The sequence below is a fragment of the Myotis nattereri genome (assembly GCF_964212035.1).
Source record: "Myotis nattereri genome assembly, chromosome: 3".
Lineage (NCBI taxonomy): Eukaryota > Metazoa > Chordata > Mammalia > Chiroptera > Vespertilionidae > Myotis > Myotis nattereri.
In genome coordinates this window covers 134,194,599-134,210,301 of record NC_138077.1, presented here as the reverse complement: position 1 = coordinate 134,210,301, position 15,703 = coordinate 134,194,599, and the positions used below count along the sequence as shown (strand labels likewise).

The window sequence follows — 15,703 nt, the reverse complement described above, 5'->3', positions numbered from 1 at the left end:
CTCTCTATCCCTCTCCCTTCTTCTCTGTAAAAAAATCAATAAAATATATTTTAAAAAAACAACAACAAAAAACTACCATTTATTGACCACTTTCTTTGTACTATGCTTTATTATTCAAATGTTATACTATTTACCCACCACCCACCCCCTGCCATAGCACCACCATATAATGATGTGGACATTCATACTTATTTTAATATGATAGGGGTCCTGAGAGTTTCAATAAGTGGTTGGGTAAGTAGCAGAGCTGGGGTTTCATGCTGTCCATAAAAGCTAAACTTAAATTACTGCTTAATTCTTAGTTGATGGAATTAGGGGGGAGGGGGAGTTAATAAATGGTATTATCACCTGGAGAGAGTCCTGGCTCAGAGCCATGGAGATGAAGACCCATTGGAGTGGCCCCATAAGCTGCAGAAGAGGAGACGGGATGAATGAACTTTTATTTTCTTTTTCATGCTTTTATTTGTCTGCATAGTGCACCCTTTTCTAAAATCATACTTCAGAGAAACTGGCAATTCATGTAATGATACGGTATTTTGTTTCCTTTTACTTTCCAAACATAAAACATCCGTTTTTGATCTGTGTTTGCTCACAAGACCTGTTATTTCTCAGACCAAAGAGGAAAGCATGATAAAAAGGCCGCTGGAATACAGTATGTGAGCACTGGGTGCCTTGGGAGGCATCTCTTTGTACGACAGAGAACTGACAGTTTCAGCAGCCCTCCCCTCTTCCCAGGGTCCGCATCCGTGTTCTGCTGCTGGCACACACTGGAGAAGGCTGTTCTGGGTGAGCCACAGTAGACAAGCTTCCTTGGCTCCAGGGAAATCTCCCTTCAACCTGAGGACTGTCCGGAGACCGGGGCAGGCTCCTGCATCTGGTGGAGTGGCGCCCCCTCTGCAGGAGAAAAGGGCCAGCTGATGTCCTGGCTTCCTCATAAGGAATCATTAGAAAACGGGACCAACCTATTCCCCCCGCTGCACAAAGCCCTTCTCACTTTAGTGGCCAAGAAACACTCTGATTATGCTCCTGTTCAGAGCTTTGTTGAAAGAAAGCAGACATTTGACCTTACAGTAATAGTGTCAAACCCCCACAATTTTATGGCACACTGCTCCTGAGCAAACACTTTCACACCCATTATCATCCCATTTAATTTAACTGAATGAATCAGTTGAGCAAAAGCAAAATAATTCTTTTGTCACAGATAGCTGTGAATGAGCCAGTGGTTTCCGTTCACTGGGGCTTGGCACCGTCCATTACACCCATGTAACTAATGTCACCTCTGTTACCAGCCTCCTGTGATCCTCGTGTTTCCTTGAGGGGAAAATGAACCTGGAGAGCTGAGCCCAGTTCAGTGTCGCTGGCACTGCTGTGGCTCAGATTCCCTGTGGACAGATGCGTTTATCTGGGTCACCCATTTCTAATTCAGTGCTCTCAGAGCTCTGTCCTCGACAAGTGCCAGCCACTGGGGCAGGACATAGAATTTGCCTTCATTCCCTGAAACAAATACCTAAGTGCACAGTGACAGAGTTCAGGAGATTTGGTAAAAAGAGGGTCTGGTGCCTGCTGTGCAGCAAAGCTCAGCTAAAGTGCCAGTGGGCACTTCCCTGTCCTACCTGCCCCAGGGCTGCCAGGGGCCTCACTGCCAAGCACATCAGCATCTTGGGTCCTGGGACCCTCTTACATCTCGTCCTTTTCTTTGCAGGGCCTTGTGCTGGTCTCCTGCCTTCTTCAACTTGTCTCCTCACACCCACTCATTCAGTCCTATTTATTGAGCAGCTGCCAATATCACAGACACCATTCCTGGTACTGGAGTTAAAGTAGGAAACAAAACAAAGCCCACACACTTATGGACTTCACAGTCTAGAGACAGACAGTAGACATACACATAGAATAAATGTTCTACTAGGTACTGAGCAGTAAATAAAGAGAAATAAGATGGAAACAGGATAACACAGATGGGAAGAGGAGATTTGAGAGGGGGCAGTGGTTCCTGACCCGGGGAGATTTGCCTCCCAGTGGGCCATTTCACTATGTCTGGAAACACTTTTCATGTTACAACTGTGGTGGGTAGAGGCCAGCATTACTGCTTATTTACAATTCACGGGAAAGGCCCACACAACAAAATGTCACTAGGGCTGAACTTCAGAAACCCTGAGACAGGGCATTGTCCAATGAGGAGGCAAAAGTCACACTGCATCTTCCACTAGAGAGTTTAATATAAAGAATTATGAACAGGGAGGTATTGACAGGGAGGGGGTTGGCTAGTGAGAGGTAAAGAGAATTCTGGAGAAGTCAGGAGTAGTGGCTGTGCGCTGAGCTGGACCAGCCAAGGAGCTCAGATCTGGACTCCCTGGGAAAGGCCAGGGCTGCGGATCAGTGACCGGTAGGGAAGGCTCTGCTGCACGTGCTGGAACGCTGCCCCTGGGGTGCCAGGGAAGCTGCTGGCGGCTGGGCCTGCTGGAAGGGAGCTGGAGAAAGCTGCACTGCAGGAGTCAAATGGCAGGCAAAGTGCACCCTGCAGGAGCCCGCTGCTGCCCTGTGGCTGCACAAAGCAAGCACTGGAGAAGGTGTGCGCAGCAGCAGCCCCCTGCACTTACGTATGCAGAGGGAGTTCAGGGGACTGCATTGCAGGGCTGGCCGGGGCTGTGCACCGCAGGGAGTGGGCAGTGTCTGTGTAGGGTGTGGGGCACAGTGAGGTGGTTGCCAGGCCAGGGCTGCAAACTCATCAAAGGTCTCTGTGCTCTGCACCTACAATGCTGAAAACACTGTGCAGTAGGAGCTGGAGAAAGCAAAACCACAGCAGCATCAGAACCAGGAAAATAAGCCCTCTAGCGCCCCTTACTGACAAAATGTAACATGAACCCACCATTCACAGGAGAACCGCTTTTAGAATCAACGCCCTTACTGCAGAGCAGGTACTGAAGGGTGAATTTGGAGTTGAGAGGCAATAAATTGGTAATTGTCACATGGTGGACTTTGGGACAATGGGCACTGTTAAAAGGGGGAGGGGATATGATCTTTGAATAAAAATGAAGGAAGAAGAAAAACAAAACACCCACCTCTTTCCACATCCCACTCACCTGTTTCTCATAACCTCAAAATTATAGAAGTGGGAAAGACCTCAAAGAGCAAGTCTAGCTCTCCCATTTTACAGGTGATGAAAAAGAAGCCAGAGAACCTAGGTAATACCAGAATCTGGAGGATTCTGTGGACTGGGGCCCAACTATTTTTGTTGGCCATAGTGGCAAGAAGAACCCATAGGTGGGGGCTATATTGGGTGGAGAGCTTCTAGAAGGGGAGTTAGAGATGAAGGGGTTGGAGCAAGTCACCTTCAAAGGCTCAGGGAGACTCCCTGTGGTTGGCTACCTTCTTTTCTTCTCCCACTAAAATTCTGTCCTGTGAGCATAAGCTCTTTGTGCATCTGGTTCTTTGTGCAGCAGAACCATCCCTAACGCCCTGTGGGCACTCATCAGGGCCTTCCAAACGCTGAAGCAGCGCTCACAGCCTCTGCAGGCCACAGGCTGCCTCAGTGGCTCAGGGGTCGTGATGGAAACCCAGCCTCTGCTCAGCCGTGGTGGCTCTTACTCAGGTAGAAATCCCCACCACAGTTACAACACAATACACAGCAGCTACTTACCTTTATTGTTGCCTTCATCAGTAACATCAATAGTATTTAAAGTGTATAGAAATCAACTGTAGACAAGTATTTCATATAGAGTATTGGATTCTTCCCCATGTATTAGCCAACTCTTTTTTAATCATGAACATTCTATTGTTAATCACATCATTAGCTGGGCCTTTTGTCTTGTCCCAAAGGGTTGGGATGATCCTGGTAGAGTCGATGCCAGGGTGGACAGCATTGGATTCGGAAGGCCTTGGACCAAATTTAATCAGAATGGTGTATGCTCAGGCGGCATGAAGATACAGTCAGCATAGAGCCAAGGTTGTTATCAGGAGAATCCATGTTCACAGCCAGACACCACACGACATTTCACATCAAATCTAAAAAAAAAGAAAAAGAAGAGAAGCTGGAACTCAGAGAATCAGCAGTAATGTCTCAATTAGGGGCACCCACATAAGGTGTCATGGTGAGAACAGGAGAGGGATTCAGCACGAATTGGTACAGCAATCTCTCTACCTGGTGCCTGTACCAAATGTGGGCAGAATGGGAGTCTAAAGGTGCTTCCTGAGCGGGCACCCCGTGGGCCACCTGCCACTTCTCAGGCCCCGGGTAAATGAACGTGGAAGAGACACGTTTTGACCGGGGAAAAAGTCTGATGGGAATAGCCACCTTTTCTTGGGAGGTTTACCGTCACTCACTTTTAATCCCACAAAGAATTTTAATGTCGGGTGAGAAGCAGAATAAACATGTGTCTTTGCCAAATGTAAATAACTATAGAGAAGCAAAAAAAAAAAAAAAAAAAAAAGCCTTTTTCTAGGAAACTTAACATAAAATGGGAAGTGTAGATTATTTCCTAAATCATCCAGAAAGAAACGAAGAAATAACCAGCCACAGAGAAGAAAGCTCTAAGCCTAAAGTTAAAGTCTATTGTCTGATTTTGTGCACCCCTTCTTTCTTTCAGCAAATATTGATTCTCTCTAAACACCTGTCTTCACTAGGTAATTCTGTCCTCTTTTCTATGCCCTGGTGTAGACACACTCCTTTCTCCATGGCCAAGAGCACCACTCATTGCAAGGTTCAACCACAGAGGCAACTGGGCCTTGAGGAATTCCCGTCTCACTTGCTACCTCTGGCAGTCCGTCTGGGTGGGCATCTTCAGCTCCTTATCTATGCCGCTCAGGAGCCAGAGGAGTGCCTTTGCAGGGCCTGGCGAAGAATCTCTAATCGGGCTGGTTCCCGAGCCTCCCTCGGATGCTTACGAATAATGCTTCCGTTGGCAGTGCCCTCCCCTGATTTTGATGCAAGGAAGGATGACAACACCAAGGCTCCCATCCCGGCAACAAATTACTGCCCATGACCGCAGCTAGACTCAAGTCATTGGTTTTTACACAACCTGTTTAGTAGAAGACACATGACAAATCCCTCAAAGATCAGTGGAAACAGACTCAATCTGTTTTTAAAATCTCAGTAAAAAGAAAAAAGAAACCCATAGAGTAAGAGAACACACAAGATGAATGATCTCCCCACAGCGCAGGGAGAAATCAACACCAGCTGGGGGATAGGTCTGTCGGAGGCAATGATTGCCATGGGTAAAGCTGCTGGAAAGCTCATTTGGTACAGAATTTGAAATATGATTTATAGATACACACAGCACAGGAGGATCATTCTTTGCAGAATACAAATACCCCTGAAATATTCATGGTCCAGCTATAGTGTGCAATTTGGGGTCTTCTTATTTGGTCCTGACCGCGTACCCTTGTTGCCATACAATGCATAGGATATGAAGTAGGAACATTATGAATATTAGGTGTTGTTGTTTTTTTAAGGGGGGGGGACAATGAAGGAAATGTGTTTGTAATATGCATTTTCATAATGAAGCCATCTAAAAAGTCAACTTCTTATTTACAAGGACACTTGTTTATTCAAATATTTTAGAGGTATACATATACTAAGTATATATTATTTGCAGGTAATGCCTAATATATTAATTATATTAAAACTCAAGCAGGTGCCCTGCCTAGTTTGGCTCAGTGGATAGAGTGTTAGCCTGCGAACTGAAGGGTCCCGGGTTTGATTCTGGTCAAGAGCACATGCCCTGGTTGCAGGCTCAATACCCAGAAGGGGGTGTATAGGAGGCAGCTGATCAATAATTCTCTCTCATCATTGTTTCTATCTCTCTCTCCTACTCCCTTCCTCTCTGAAATCAATAAAAATATATTTTAAAAAAACTCAAGCTGGTGAGGGATTCCTGTTTGATCACTGATCTGTTGCATGGCGCATGGTCCCAGCTTCCCCGCTGTGTAGGGCAAACATTTTTATAATGACGGCATCATTACCTATAAGGAGAAAATAAATCCAAATTACGTTAATGTGGTTTAATTCCGATGATGTCAGACCAATGTAACTGATTTTTAAAATATTTTTACCAGATATTTGACTGAATTAACTTTAGAATTTAAATCTAAGAATAAGCTAACAAAACTATGGTTTGAATCCTTAAGTCAAGTAAATGTAGGGAGCATTTAACTTCCTTCCCCAAACCTTTACCAAAGGATACCATACTCAACGCATGAATGACCTTCGCTTTCCCCTCTCCCTTCACGTCTTTGGGATGGATCACAAGTAGTTAGGCAGCAAAGGGATCATTGCCTAAGAAAGCAAATGAGTGAAATCATATAATCTTATTCACCAATGTCACCCCAATAAATTTGATAAATGTTTATTAAAAAGGGACAGTAAAAGAAAGCAAGAGGGCAAAGATTACCCACAAATTAAAGCAGCTATGCCCAGCTGTGGACCAGTCAGGGTCCTAGGATCTTTGAATATGAAAACTAGATAATCACTTGGAGATTCAGTGCAGCAAAATCAGAGGGTACAAATCACCACCCAGTTGATGGGTTAGAATGCAGTGTAACTAATGCCTCTCCCTAAACTCTATTGAAAGAGTTCAGGTTTCAAACCAAAAACAAACAAAACAAACTGTGGATAGGTAACCTCCAAACCGTGGGTTATCTCTAGCCCCAACTAAATTTCCTCTGTCATATACAGCATAAATACAAATGAATTAAGAGGTTTTGTCAGGAACAATAAGCAAAAATCAAATCTTAAGTTTATAATTTTAGCCTAAAAAGTCTTTAAAATGACAAAAAGAAGAAAGGGGAATGACTTTATACTTGGAAATAAGGAGTACCATGGCTCATCCTATCTAATAATAGATGAACATTGTAATTAACCATACCTCCGACACCCTTCCCATTGGCTAATCAGGGTGATATGCAAATTAACTGCCAACCAAGATGGCGGCCGGCAGCCCGGCAGCTGAAGTGAACAGGAGGCTTGCTTGCTCCAGTGATGGAGGAAGCCAAGGTTCCCCGCCTGCCGCTGTCGGCCTCTGAGCTGCATTCTAAGAAACAATGTTGCAATTATAGAAGCTAAACAATCCCCAGAAACCTGCTTTCAGCCAGCCGGGCCTCAGAGCTGGAGTTGCAACAGTGTTTCAATTATAGAAGCCAAACAAAGCCCAGATACCTGCTTTCAGCAACTGAGGCCTTAGAGCTGGAGCCGAGCCTCAGAGCTAAAGCCAGCTCTCAGCTCCAGTGACAGCCATAGAAGGTAAATAAATCCCAGAATTAAAAAAAAAAAAAGAAAAAAAGGAGAGGTTGGGAGCTTCAGTCACCCGCCAGCCTGAAAACGGCCCTCAGCCCCTCACCCAGACTGGCCAGACACCCCAGTGGGGACCCACCCTGAAGGGGATGTGACCAGCTGCAAACAGCCATCATCCCCTCATCCAGGTTAGCCAGGCACCCCAGTGGGGACCCCCACCCTGATCTGGGACACCCTTCAGGGCAAACCAGCTGGCCCCCACCTATGCACCAGGCCTCTATCCTATATAGTAAAAGGGTAATATGCAAACTGACCCTAATAGCAGAAAGACTGGGAATGACTGGTCACTATGACAGACACTGACCACCAGGGGACAGACGCAGGAGCTGCCCTCTGGTGGTCAGGGCGCTCTCACATGGGAGGAGCTCTGCTCAGACACAAGCCAGGCTAATGGCTGCCAGTACAGCAGTGGTGGTGGGAGCCTCTCCTGCCTCCTCAGCAGTGCTAAGGATGTCCGAATGCAGTTTAGGCCTTCTCCCGCTGGCAAGTGGACATCCCCCAAGGGCTGCTGGGTTGCCAGAGGGATGTCTGATTGCCATCTTAGGCCCAATTCCCCAGGGAGCGGGCCTAAGCCAGCAGGTGGTCATCCCCTGAGGGGTCCCAGACTGCGAGAGGGCACATCCCAGGCTGAGGGGCCCACCCCCCCCAAGTGCACAAATTTTGTGCACCAGGCCTCTAGTCTTATCTAAAAAAAGAGAGACATGAAAATTGACTGTACCTCTGCTAACTCACAAGCCACACCCACAAGCCAATCAGGATTGAATATGCAAATAACCTCAACCAAGATGGTAGTGGCCACGGAGCTGGAGCGAATAGGAGGCTTGGGTTGCCCCTGGTGATGGAGGAAGCCAAGCTTCCCACGTGCCCTGGCCGGCCCTGAGCTCTGCTCAAGGCTACAAAGTTTCAATTATAGAAGATAAATAAATCCCAGATACCTGCTTCCAGCCCCTGTAGCCTCCACTCAAGGAGGGTCTAGGAGCCTGGGTTGCCCAGGGCCATGGTCAGCCTGCAAATAGCCATCAGCCCCTCACCCAGGCAGGCAAAGCACCCCAGTGGGGACCCCAACCCTGAAGGGGGTGTGGCCAGCCTGAAAACAGCCCTCAGCCCCTCACCAAGACTGGCCAGACACCCCAGCAGTGACCCCCACCCTGAAGGTGGTGTGGCCAGCCTACAAACAGCCACTTGTCCCTCATCAAGGCTGGCCAGGCACCCCAGCAGGGACCCTCACCCCATGGGGGCGTGGCCAGCCTGCAAACCACCACAGGCCCCTCGCCCAGGCCTCCCCATGCCCCAAGGGAATTTCTACCCTAATCTGGGTCACCCTTCAGGGCAAACCAGCAGGCCCCCACCTGTGTACCAGGCCTCTATCTATACTAATAAAAGGGTATTATGCTAATTAGACTGGGAGACCTTCCAGGAGACCTTCCAGATGTTCTTCTGGACAAAGCCATGGTGGTGGGGCCGAGGTAGAGGCGGTTAGAGGACAAGAGGGGAGGGCAGTTGTGGGTGATCAGGCTGGTGGGGGGCATGGCCATTGGGGGTAAGCCGACCAGCAAGAGGGCCAGTTGGGGGCAAGCAGGTCATAAGTGGGGGTCAGTTGGAGGTGATCAGGACAGCAGGGGGGCAGTTTGGTGTGAGAAGGCCATCAGGGGGGCAGTTGGGGGTGAGCAGGTCAGTAGGGAGGAAGGTGGGGGCGAGCAGGCCAGCAGGGGGGGCAGTTGGGAGCGAGCAGGGCAGCAGGCAGAGTGGTTAGGAGCAATCAGGCAGGCAGGCAGGCAGGTAGGTGAGCAGTTAGGAGCCAGCAGTCCTGGATTGCGAGAGGGATGTCTGACTGCCGGTTTAGGCCCAATCCCTGTAAACCGGCAATAGGACATCCTTCGAGGGGTCCAAGATTGGAGAGGGTGCAGGCTGGGCTGAGGAACACCCCCTCCCCTGTGCACGAATTTTGTGCACCGGGCCACTAGTCTATATATATAAAAGGCTAATGTGCAAAGTGTCCCCTCAAGAGTTCCACCGGGAGAACAGGAGCTCAATCATTCACTATGACATGCACTGACCACCAGGGGATGATGCAGAACATAACAGGTGACCAGCAGTGGAAGCTGGGTACTGAGGGAGTGAGGGAAGGAGGAGGCAAGGAGAAGGGGAGGCGGGTGGTGGGGGTGGGACTGTGCCAAGGTGGCACACAGATGGTGAGGGAAGGAGGAGGCAGGGAGGCGGGGAGGCAAGGAGGAACCATGCCATGATGGCACATGAGCAGCTGGGAACCTGATCGGCCCTGATCACCAGCCAGGCCTAGGGACCCTACCTGTGAACGAATTTCATGCACTAGGCCTCTAGTTTATAGATAAAGGGTTAGCACAAACAGGTAGCTTTGAAAAAAAGGATAAACTTTGCAGAATATTGGTAGTTTCTGGATCTTGGGGAGAAAGTAAAAAATTTAGCAAAGTTTCAGGTAATTTTTTCTTATTATCACATACAAGTTATAGGTATAGTGTTTTGGGGGGGGGGGGAGAATAGATGTTTCTCTTTCCAGCATGTCTCATCTCTGTTTCAATCTCTTTATGTTTCTGTCTCTACTTAGCCAAAAATCACTTTCCTCCCCAATACCACAAGATCCGTTTCAGATTCTCTTAGTAGGAAAAATAAACTTCTATAATTTATTTTTGAATGTGAATAATTTTTAAAAGAATCTTACTCTCCCTAATGTTCTTTTCCTCCTGTGGTTTCAGGAGCCCATCAGAGATTTGGTTCTCCACCCCCCACTCTGCAGAGGATCCACCATCACCCCCTTAGAGTGGGGACAAAGTAACATCCCTCCCTTAGAGAAAAGGAAAATAATCGAAACTTCAGTGCTTTGTTTACACACACAATAGTTTTGATTTCTCCAGAGCTCGCTTTCATCTCAAATCATCTACCCTTTGAGTGCCCACTGCCTACATATGCTGAGCTGTCCCCTTGGAGACAGAGATGAATACTTGAGGTATAAAGGCAAGTGGCTCTCCCCAGAAGAGAAGCACTGAGATGGGGGAGGGACTTGCAGTGGAGCTCCATGAAATGTTAACATCATACTTTCCATTTTAAAAATCATCTTGTCCAGAAACATGAAGATTTTTTTTCTACTTCACTTTCCTTGCCTGTGGGCTAGTACCTATGACTTTCTCCAGAGCTTGTACCTGTCAGCAAGTGCAGGCTTCAAGAATTAGCTTTAGGAACAAAACTGCAACATATATATGTATATCCTATATAATAAAAGAGAAACATGTAAATTGACCGTCTCTTTGCTACGCTCACCAGCCAATCAGGAGTGAATATGCAAATTAACCCACAAAGATGGCAGGTTAGTTTGCACACACAGGCTCCAAGCGGAGAGCAGAGCAGGAGAGCCGGCAGCTTGGGGGGATGTGACTCCCTCGGTGGCTCCCCCAAGCTGCCGGGCAGAGAGCAGAGCAGGAGAGCCCGAGGCTTGGGGAAATGTGTCAGAGTGGGAGGCCATGGGATGGAGACAGAGCAGAAAGGGAAAACCTAGAGTGCGGGGAGCACCAGGAATTCTGGGGATAGTAGTTCTGGTGGCAGCCCCAGGACCGGAAGCGGAAGTCTAGAGTGCAGGGAGCGCCAGGAATGCTGGGAATTGTAGTTCTGGTGGCAGCCGGATCTCCTAGAAACTAGAGCAGTGGTTCTCAACCTGTGGCTCGTGACCCCTTTGGGGGTCGAAGGACCTTTCACAGGGGTCACCTAAGACCATCGGAAAACACATATATAATTACATATTGTTTTTGTGATTAATCACTATGCTTTAATTATGTTCAATTTGTAACAATGAAAACACATCCTGCATATCAGATATTTACATTACGATTCATAACAGTAGCAAAATTATAGTTATGAAGTAGCAACGAAAATGATTTTATGGTTGGGGGTCACCACCACATGAGGAACTGTACTAAAGGGTCGCGGCATTAGGAAGGTTGAGAACCCCTGCCCTAGAGCAAAGTGAGCCTGGAGCAAGTTACTGTGGCGGTGGGGAATGGAGGGAAAGCAAAGATAAGAAACATAAGTAAAATCAGAGTGTCTAGGAAAAATTAAAGGGAAGATATCCTAAAACTTCCAGGAAATCTCCACCAATGAAGCAAAGAAAATAAAATGCCTCTATTATTCTGTGAGCAGCAAACCAAACTGGGTTGAGGATCTCAGACAATTTGCTCATATGATTGCAAAGAAACTCCTGGATTGGAGAGGGCTCCCCTGATGGCTCCCAGATTGGAGAGGGTGCAGGTCAGGCTGAGGGACCCATCCCCAGTGCATGAATCTTCATGCACCGGGCCCCTAATGTGTGTATATATATTTGTGTATATATATGTGTGTGTGTATATATATATTTTTTCCGAGTAATACAGAAGAGACTGGTGTACTTTGCCATAGACAGCTATGCTGCTGTGTTGGCTGACAAGGCGAGGCTCCTGCAAGTAAGCTTCAACAAAGAAACCAGACCTGATGCTGTATTTGCATATTAGTCAGGATAAAGAACCCTCCAAAATCTCAGTGGCTTGATACAGTGTAGGTTTATTCCTTGCTCAAGTCACATCCAGAGCAGACTGGTGGCTTTCTTCCAAGAGGTGACTCAGGAACCTAAGCTCTTTCTATTTTGTTTTGCCAACATCTTTCATATGCGGCCTTCAAGGTTGTCATGGAAGAAGAGAGAACATGAACTGTTGCACACAGGGTTTCATGCCAGGCCTGGAAGCAGCTTATAGCTCTTCCAGCTGCATTCCATTGGCCAAAGCCCAATCACACAGTCCCAGCCTAATGACAAGGGAAGTTAGGCAATGTGTTCTCCCAGGGTGCTAGGGAGAGAAAACAAGTTCAATATGCAGCCAATCTCCATCACAGTAATGCTATCTTCAGTCCATTAAGTTGTTAAACTTTAAGTATGCTAAATCAGAGAGGGTAAGAAAGAAGAAGGGAAAATGCTAAACAAGAACTTTTTTGGTCTGATATAATCAGAGCTTTCATTGAGCTCCATATCCCCAAGTGGCAGACCAAATGAGAGAGCTATCAAGGTGGAAACACTCAATGTAGATGCTAAAATGTTACTTTCACAAAGTGCATGGAAGGCTCAGCTTACAAGAACTGGTGTACCCAGGAGCATGCCAAGACATGACGTGGCTTTGCAACACTAGAATGACCAGGTCTGGAGGCAAGTGTATCCCTGGGACCCCAGCTGAGGATGAAGGGAAAAAACATTCTTGAGAATTATTCCACAAACATACTGTTCTCTAGAGAAATCAGGACTGGAGCTTGAGGAAGAGAGCTAGATTAGTCAGAGCTATCAAGGGATGTGGGAGTCCAGAACCATCCTTGGCAGAGTGGGGGACTCCAGCAGGAAACAAATCACTGTGTATCCCCACACACAACATGCACCCCCCTGTGTACCCCACCCCAGGGAAATGGCACCACAAGCCAGACTCCTCTGCCCTCCACCTTCTACCTGCAGAGTCCCCACCCTACTGATTCCACCCCCAGCTCTTTTTGGAGTGCATCCCACTCTCTTTGTCCCATGCATGGCCTTAGTTCAGGCTCATAGTTACTCCCTGATCTTCCAAAACAGCTTCCTACCTGGCTTTCTTGCCTCCAGCTAGTCTCACCCCATCCCATCTATGCTCATACTGCAATCAGAGTATTCCTTCTAAAACATAAAGCTGATTATGTCAACCCCCTGCTTAAAATTCTATAATGTGTCGCATTACCTTCAGAAAAAAGTTCTGAATCATTGGCATGGCCAACAAGGCCTAACCTAATTTATTTCTTGCTTGGTCCTCTAGCCTCACCCCTGGCATTGCTCCTTCTCCCTAACACCCCACTTGTACTCTACAAACTAACCAAATGTTACTACTCAAGGTTCCCAGAGGAACACAAGTTCCATCTTCTCCCAGGATTGGCTCATCTCCTTCTTCCGTCTCAACTCCTGGCTACTCACATCCCTGTCCCCACATCACTTCCCACTTGTCTTTGTTAGAGTGAATGTAATGCTCCTCTGTCGCAAAGCAGGAAGGACCCACTTGAACAAGGCATGACCATGCATCTTAAAATGAGAATATGACAGGCTTAGCATTATTGCTCCAGGTCACTGTTTGGCAAAGATTAGGGTCAAAATATTGCTATTCAGAGGAATATGCTGGTGATGGAAAGAGATTTGACTTTAGCTGGTAAACACACAATGCAATATACAGATGATGTATTATAGAACTAGAGGCCCAGTGCACAAAAATTTGTGCACTTGGGGGGGGGGTCCCTCAGCTTGGCCTATGCCCTCTCGCAGTCTGGGACCCCTTGGAGGATGCCCACCTGCTGGCTTAGGCCCGCTCCCCGGGGGATTGGGCCTAAACTGGCAGTCAGACATCCCTCTGGAAGCATGGGAGCCCTCGGGGGATGTCCACTTGCCAGCGGGGAGCAGGCCTAAGCTGCAGTCAGACATCCTTAGTGCTGCTGAGGGGGCAGGAGAGGCTCCCACCACCACTGCTGTACTGGCAGCCGTCAGCCTGGCTTGTGGCTGAGCAGAGCTCCCCCTGTGAGCAAAGCACACTGACCACCAGGGGGCAGCTTCTGCATTGAGCATCTGGCCCCTGGTGGTCAGTGTCTGTCATAGTGACCAGTCATTCCCAGTCATTCTGCTGTTAGGGTCAGTTTGCATATTACCCTTTTATTATATAGGATAGAGGCCTGGTGCATGGGTGGGGGCTGGCTGGTTTGCCCTGAAGGGTGTCCCGGGTCCCACTTGGGTGTCTGGTCAGCCTGGATGAGGGGATGATGGCTGTTTTCAGTTGGTTACACCCCCTTCAGGGTGGGGGTCCCCACTGGGGTGGTGGCCAGTCTGGGTGAGGAGCTGATGGCTGTTTGCAGGCTGGCCCAAAACTGACCAGGTTTGGAGGGAATACAAATGGGACAACTGCTTAAGCACCCAAATGAATCCACCAGCCTTTCCTGGACTCTGTAGAATGAGCAGAAAAGGAGAGTGCCCCCTTCCAGAGTCTCTCCCTCAAGTCCTCAGTAGTGGAGCATTACTTTCCTGTGCACATGAATTTTTCATTCTCTAAATGTCAAGTACCGGTGAGGAGCTAGCCTCAGTATTTCTCCTCATTTCTTTCTTCTTCTTCTTTTTTTCCCCCAGAAATGTGTGTGTGTGTGTGTGTGTGTGTGTGTGTGTGTGTGTGTGTTGGTGTACGTAGTTTTGTAGAGCTGCCATAACAAGTTACCACAAATTTGATGGCTTAGAACAACAGAACTTTATTCTCTGGCAGTTCTGGAGGCTACAAGTCCCAAATCAAGGTGTCAGCAGGGCTATGACACCCCCCCCCCCCCCCCCCCCCCCCCCCGCCCAAAGGCTGCCGGGGAGAATCCTTTCTCACCTCTGCCAGCTTCTGGTGGCTCCAGGCGATCCTGGGCTTGGGCTGCATCACTTCAATCTGCCTCTGTCTTCACATGGCTGTTTCTCCTCTGAGTGTCCACATTTCCTTTCTTTTGTCTCTGGCAAGGAAGGACAATTGTCACTGGATGTAGGGGCAATGTGGATAATCCAAGATGATCTTGAGATTCTTAATGTAATTGCTTCTGAAAAGACTCCTGTTCCAAATAAGTTCACATTCACAGATCCCTGGTAAATGAGTCTTTTTGTGAGGAGGATGTCATTCAACCTACTGCAGAAGGCAAAAAGATGGCAATAAATGATAGACTACTTATGGTTCAGGAATAAGGGCCTGGAGTTCATGGGAAAGTTTCTCCACTTTGGAGGCATAAGTCCAGCTCCTCCTTGTATCTATGCCAAGCACCTCACAGGGCCCCCACCACCACTGCCTCTCTTGCAACCTCTAGATCTGGATCAGTTGGAGTCACTAGGATTGAGGGGACACGGGCGCTCTCCCCAGAGCTGTGCACCAGATCATACCTCTGTCGGGTGGCACACAGGGAAGGATCGGAGTCTGTAAGGAGATGGAAACCCCTTCTCTTTCGTGAAGTAGAAAAACCAATCACCAAGGCCTCTTTCTCCAGGGCCAACTCCTCTAACAGTACTGCTCTCTTGAGGATAATGAACAGCAAGTACTTTGCAAATTTCGAAGGCTCCGCAAATCAAGCCTTCTTTATAGCATCACCATCATTATGATTCCGAGGAAATAACCTCTAACCTGAGCCTGGAGAGGCCTAGGGTCAGCGATAGCGGCCACAGTAACAACAGCAAGTATCCACCGCTGTGCTGCACAGTATACACCCAGAACCTCTTTCTGTCTCATTTTTCTTTTTTTAAAAAAAATATGTTTATTGATTTCAGAGAGGAAGGGAGAGGGAGAGAGAGATACATCCATGATGAGAGAGAATCATGGATTGGCTGCCTCTTGCACACCCCCTACTAGGGATCGAGCCCAC

The 15,703-nt window shown here is 47.8% G+C and overlaps 1 long non-coding RNA gene across 2 annotated transcripts; it reads right to left on the bottom strand.

Moving 5' to 3' along the window:
* Positions 1-348: 348 nt before the first annotated feature.
* Positions 349-14,812, bottom strand: LOC308516585. 2 transcript variants are annotated; one of them, XR_013995764.1, is made up of 3 exons: positions 14,692-14,812; positions 3,638-4,002; positions 349-894 (listed from the first exon to the last, which is right to left on the bottom strand). It is a non-coding gene; the product is annotated as an uncharacterized lncRNA (long non-coding RNA). The 2 variants fall into 2 exon arrangements; XR_013995765.1 differs by lacking the exon at positions 349-894 and adding an exon at positions 2,201-2,779.
* Positions 14,813-15,703: the final 891 nt, after the last annotated feature.